The sequence below is a fragment of the Echinops telfairi genome, unplaced genomic scaffold, assembly GCF_000313985.2.
Source record: "Echinops telfairi isolate 266 unplaced genomic scaffold, ASM31398v2 ScPeMD7_2291;HRSCAF=2852, whole genome shotgun sequence".
Classification (NCBI taxonomy): domain Eukaryota; kingdom Metazoa; phylum Chordata; class Mammalia; order Afrosoricida; family Tenrecidae; genus Echinops; species Echinops telfairi.
The window spans coordinates 46,932,314-46,938,308 of record NW_022106189.1 but is presented as its reverse complement, the minus strand read 5'-3'; positions in this window follow the sequence as shown (position 1 = coordinate 46,938,308).

Below are 5,995 nucleotides of genomic sequence, written 5' to 3'. Positions count from 1 at the left end.
CCATGCATCCATGCATCCACGCATCCATCCGTCCGAGGCCTCTGCAGGAGGCCTTGCTGATCCTTCTGGTCTGGGAGCTCCATCTGGTTCGTCACCCTCCAGTTCTATGCATGTGGGCCATGGCCTGCCATGTTATCTGCTGACTCTGCGAGCTATCAGTCTGCCTTCTGACCTGCCGACCTCGGATGCAGCCACCAGTGGGGTCTTCCTGCTTTGTCCTCCTGCCTCCTGGTTCACCAGCCCCGGCAGCTACTGGAAGGAGTCAGGAGAATCCTCTAGCTTAACATATGACGCACAGACTTGAACCACACTGTACTTACCTGCTTCTGTAGCTGTGTGAGCCATTTCTGTTTGTAGTCTTCTTCCCTTTCCTCTCCCTTCATCCTCCCACTCACTACCCATATCTCTATCTATCTATCTATCTATCTATCTATCTATCTATCTATCTATCTATCTATCTACCTATCTATCATCTCCATAGCTATCATCCATTCATCCATCCACTCATCCACCCACTCATGCACCCATCTATCCACCTACCACCCATAGCTATCATCCATCCATCCATCCATCCATCCATCCATCCATCCATCCATCCACCCACTTATCCACTCACTCATCCATTCACCTATCCACCCACTCATTCATCCATCCATCCACCCACTCATCCACCTACCTACTCATCCATCCACCCACTCATCTATACATCCATCCATCCCATTCTATCCCATCCATCCATCCATCCATCCATCCATCCATCCATCCATCCATCCATCCATCCATCCATCCATCCATCCACTCACTGATCTATCCATCTGTCCCATCCATCCATCCATCCATCCATCCATCCATCCATCCACCCATCTATCCCATTCTTTTTAAAAAATCATTTTATTAGGGGCTCATACAACTCTTATCACAATCCATACATACACTACACCCCAGGGGCTCGTGTGTGTTAGAGTTGAGCTGTGCTCTGCAGGGTCCCCAGCGCCCGGCTTTAGCACACAGCTGGTCACCAGGCCTCCCTAGGGAGGGGCCCTGACCTGGATTTGAACCTCTAGCTGTCCAGATAGAGGCCAGGCACGGGGGCAGCTCACGTGGAGCATGTGTCCTCTCCCCCGCGGGAAGCTCTCTGGGGGAGGTGGCTGAACGTGCCTGCCTGCGGGTGGACGTGCCCCACACGCGCAATGATGGCTCTCCCAGGTGCGCGCGCACCCAGGGTGCTGGCAGAGCGGGCTCGCTGGGAGGGTCGACTTCCAAGAAGTTGTCCCAGGGCAGCCGAGTCGCCGCTGGACCTTGGCAGGCGGGGGGAGGAGGGTGCAAAGAAAAATGGTTTCAAACCTTGGCTTTTGTTTTTATGGGAAAAACGGTGAAAAAATTTGAGGGGAGAAAACCACAAAATCCTTTGCTTTTATTGAAACCACAAAAATTGATTAAACATTTTTTTAAAAAGGACCCTTTCTGCCGAGGCCTGAGCGTTCCCTTCGGAGAGGCGTGGGCTTGGCCGCCGAGGACGTCTCTCTGGAGGTGGGATGAAAAGGACTTTGTTCTCGGGCCGGCCAGGTGCCCGTTAGCGGTGCCCTCGCTGAGTTTGTGTGCCCAGCCACCGACTGCGGGGCGCCTTCATCCTCAGAGCTGCTTGGGTGTGTGTGTGTGTGTTTGTTTCCAGGACCCTGGGAGGTCAGGGGACACCGCCTGGATGGCTCCCACGGGGTGACCTTTTGAGGGCAACCTTGATGAAGGTCCCTGAGCCCGATTGTCCTTCCCTACTCTGCCGTCTCACTGTCCAGAGCTGTAGTCCCCCTGCCCTTGGCATCACCACTTCCTGGCCACACGCAGTCTGGGCTGGGGGGGGACTTCTCCGATGAATTGGTGTCCCCGGTCAGGGATGGAGTCACTTGTCCGTGGGTCTTGCTGCCACCTGTCTTCTCTGTGCCCACAGAGACCCCACTGTCAGTGGGGCCAGGGCCTGGCTGCCCTCACGTGTTGTTCCTCGATGCTGAACGCAGAGCAACCCGATGTGCACTGCCTGGGCCGCACCGTCCTCCCGGCTGTCCTCCCGGCTGCGGGACCCCACGGCGGCAGCCTCTTTCCCGCTGACCCTCCACCTGACCAGGCCTGATGCCCTCTGGACCTTCATGTCCCTAGAGGTTGGGGCCAGTCACTGAGGTCCACGTCGCAGGAGCAGGGGTGTGCTCAACAGGACACCTGTCACGTGGGTGGACGTTTGCAGACACAGCAGCAGGGGATGCCTGGTGGCCCCTACCTTGGTTCAGAGACATCAGAGCTGGCCAGCAGAGGGCCCAGTGGTGCCCAGAGGCCCCCGGCCTGTGTGGGCCCGTACTGGGCTGGACGGCTGGGTTCCCTGCCCCGGGCAGCAGCCCCCAGCCATGTGGTGAGGACGCAGTGTGCTGCTATTTTAGAGACACTGGAAAGCACAGCCCGTGGCCCCGGAGTCCCCCCAGCTCAGCGAGACCCGTAGCGCTGCTTAGCGAGACCCGTAGCGCTGCGTCGAACTGCCCAGGCTTCCAGAGCTGCCCACCTTAACGGGAGCAGACAGACTCAGTCCTCCTGCCGAGCGACTGGTAGAAAGGACCATTCTTACCATCCCTGCAGAACCGGCATCTTTTCAATTTTTTTAAACAACATTTTGCTGTGAATTAGCCTTGCAGAGCGGCTCATCAGTGTGACCCTCGACCCTTCGCGCTCATTTTGTCTCAATGCATCTGTCTCTCCCTCCCACCCCAATGTCCCATCATGTGTCCCCTTTGCCCCCCTGTCCCTGCCTCCTCCTCTCCTGACCCTCGGAGCCTCGTCCCCGGGCAGGGCTGCCTTATTGATCCCACTGGTGGACGATGGGAACACGGGGCAGTTCAGTTCTCGATCTGAAGGGTAAGGGGCATCCTCACCGTCTTGGGGTGGGGGGTGAGGGCCTCACTAGTCTCTCTCGGACCAATGGGCTTGGTTTCGCTTTTGATGGTCAGTTCTGTGTCAGACACAGATTCCATCCGGGGTCTTCCTGGGACCCCTTTCCGAGTGGTTCATGGCGGTGCTGGCACCATCTGAGCCCCCTGGTCTCAGGGCTGTGGGGGCTGAAGTCTGCGTGCTCCCTAGTCCCTTGGACTGTCTGTGGTTGTGTGTCTTTTGGCTTCTGTCTGTCCTTCCTCTGGATGGGGACACCAGTGTTTGAAGCTGACATAACTCCCCATGAGGGCTTTAAGACCCCAGTGGCTGCTCACTACCCTAGGGTGTTAGATGTCCTGTGGACAGTGCTATGCCAGTTGACCCAGGTGTCCCCCCGAGACTCTGCCAGTCCCCTCGCCAGCCCCGCGACTGGCTGTGGATGCAACCCTTTTGACCCAGAGGGTGTTGTGGGCTGGCCTCAGCACAGACCCACAGGGGAGGGGGAAGCCGAGTGAAGTAGAGGCATTCCTAAGGAGTCAAAAAGATCACCAGGCCTTTCTTCCTAGTCTGACCGGGTCCGGAAGCGCCAAGAATCCCTGTTCAGCATGACACCAGCACGCCAGCGTCCAGTTACAGGCAGCAGGGGCTGCGGGTGAGGGGTGCTGGCCAGGTCTCTAGGGGTGGGGCCAAGCACTTACTTCCGCAAACCTCCTCTTGGGGCCTCACCAGGGAGACTCCTGATCCCCTTCTGTCCGCATCACGGTTCCCTCCCTGAACACAGCCCTGCCCTGTGTCGGGGCAGAGGCAAACCCGGCTGTCCACCTAGCATGATGACCAGGGCCCTTATCTGATGACCCCTTCAGAAAACCCCTCCTTGTTGGGATTCAGGAGCGATGAGTTTCAGCACAGGTCCGCCCTGGCTTGCATGCCCGCCTTCTGCTCAGAGTACCAGCAGCGGGAGTGAGGCTGCAGGCCCCCCGGCACAGCACGTCTGAGCATCAGATTTCCCTCATGACCCCCCACCCGTCGGCCCCCTCACACCTCAACTGGAGCAGCCCCCTCCTTCATGCCCACTGTCTTGTAGCCCAAGCACCCCCACCCAGGCTTCCTGAACACGTTAAATAATCAGACCACAAACACCAGTCTCCTCCCGTCACCCTCTGCCAGCCGGGAGGTCGTCCTTCCTCCTTCTGCCCCCACACCCTTCTGCAATCGTGAAGGTCGTGTGACATGCCCTCTGGTCCCACTGGTCCCTCAGCTGTCAGGATGGTGGAGGGGTCCCTGGCAGTGCGAACAGTGGGCGCACTGGGCTGCCAGCTTCGAGGGAGGAGTTTCGAGCCCCCCAGAGGCTTCCGGAATGAAAGCCCGGCAGTCAGGTGTTGAGCTGAGCCAGTGAGCTGGTTCGACCCCCAGCGACTGGGTGTTCAGCAGGATGCCTCGTCTGGACTCTTCTCACACGCAGCCCACTGATCAGTCCAACTTGTCCAGGGTCTTCCTCCCCTGACCCTGCCTGTGTTAGACCAGTGGACTAGAGACGCCAATCCAGGGACACTCACATAGGTGTAAGAGAGAGCTTTATCTCAAACAGTCATCGTGGGTTAAAAAGACGTCCCAGCCCAGTCCAGATCAAGTCCTCCAGTCTGATATTAGCCGTAAGTCCGATACTAGTCCATAAATTCCTCTTCAGACGCATGCAGCACATGCAATGATGCCGAATGCAGGAAGCACACAGGCTGGTGGGTGGAAAGTCCTGTGGATCCAGTGGTGGTGGGAGCCACTCCCGGGCTCTGGCTGCCATCAGCGTGGGTCACAATGGCTGGTCAACAGGAAGGTGAAGCAGAGAGGGAGATAGAGATAGAGCTAGATAGATAGATAGATAGATAGATAGATAGATAGATAGATAGATAGATAGACCGGCCTCCAGAGAGCCATTTATTTCGATTGTCTTCCAGTCAAGCTGCGACCTTATTCAACTCTGCCCACACATTCCTATGGGAGCCTAGTTGGCACAATAAACCTAACTCTCACACGGCCCCATCCACTTTACTAAGCGTGATGGCCCTTTCCAGGAACACGGTCCCTCCTGACGACCTGCCCAGAGTCCCCGAGACCAAGTCTCACCGTGCTCCTTGAGAAAATCAGCTGCTGAAGACCCCACCTAAGGACCCCACAGGGCCAGTTCTCCCTGTCCTATGCGGTTACTGCGCGTGGAGATAGACTTGAGGGGTGAGTGTGTTTTGGTTGGAAGACCCGCGGGGTGCAGTCCTGCCACGAGCCATGAGGGGCGCCGTGAGTCAGCATCCAGACCTGGGCCACGCGACTCTGCAGGACAGACCCATGTATCAATTGGACAAACCCACTGCCACCCAGGCGGTGCCGGCTCACAGCGACCCTCCGGGGTGGGTGGAGTTGCCCCCGTGGCTTCCTGACCGTAACTCTCCATGGGAGTAGAAAGCGGGTTGTCTTTCTCTCGGAGAGGCTTTGATCCAGGGCTGTCTTAGAGTCAAACATCCTTGGCTCTGGCCACCGCAGGACGCTGTCCAGCTGCTCCCTGGGGTGACCGCACCGCCCGCACTTGGCTCTGAGACGGAAATCCAGCTGGACAGGAACGTGATACATGACCCCACCATCCCCCTCACAGAACCGCGGGACCGGCGTGCCCTCTGTGGGGATCTTCAGCTGCCACCAGAGGAGAGAGAGACAGTCACTGGACCTGACCATGGCCTCTCCAGCCACGTTCATCAGAAATGGCTGCTGCTCTCCAGACCGAGGCTGCCAGGGGCGTCCCGCGAGGTGGCCGGTCTGCTGGCCCCAGATGAGGCTGACAGAAGGGTAAAGCCACACCGATGTCCATCCACCTCCATCTCTACCACCACCTCTATCTCTACCACCACCTCCATCTCTATACCACCACCATCCCTACACCACCTCCATCTCTACACCACCTCCATCTCTACACCACCTCCATCTCTACACCACCTCCATCCCTACACCACCTCCATCTCTACACCACCTCTATCTCTACACCACCTCCATCTCTACACCACCTCCATCTCTACACCACCTCCATCCCTACACCACCTCCATC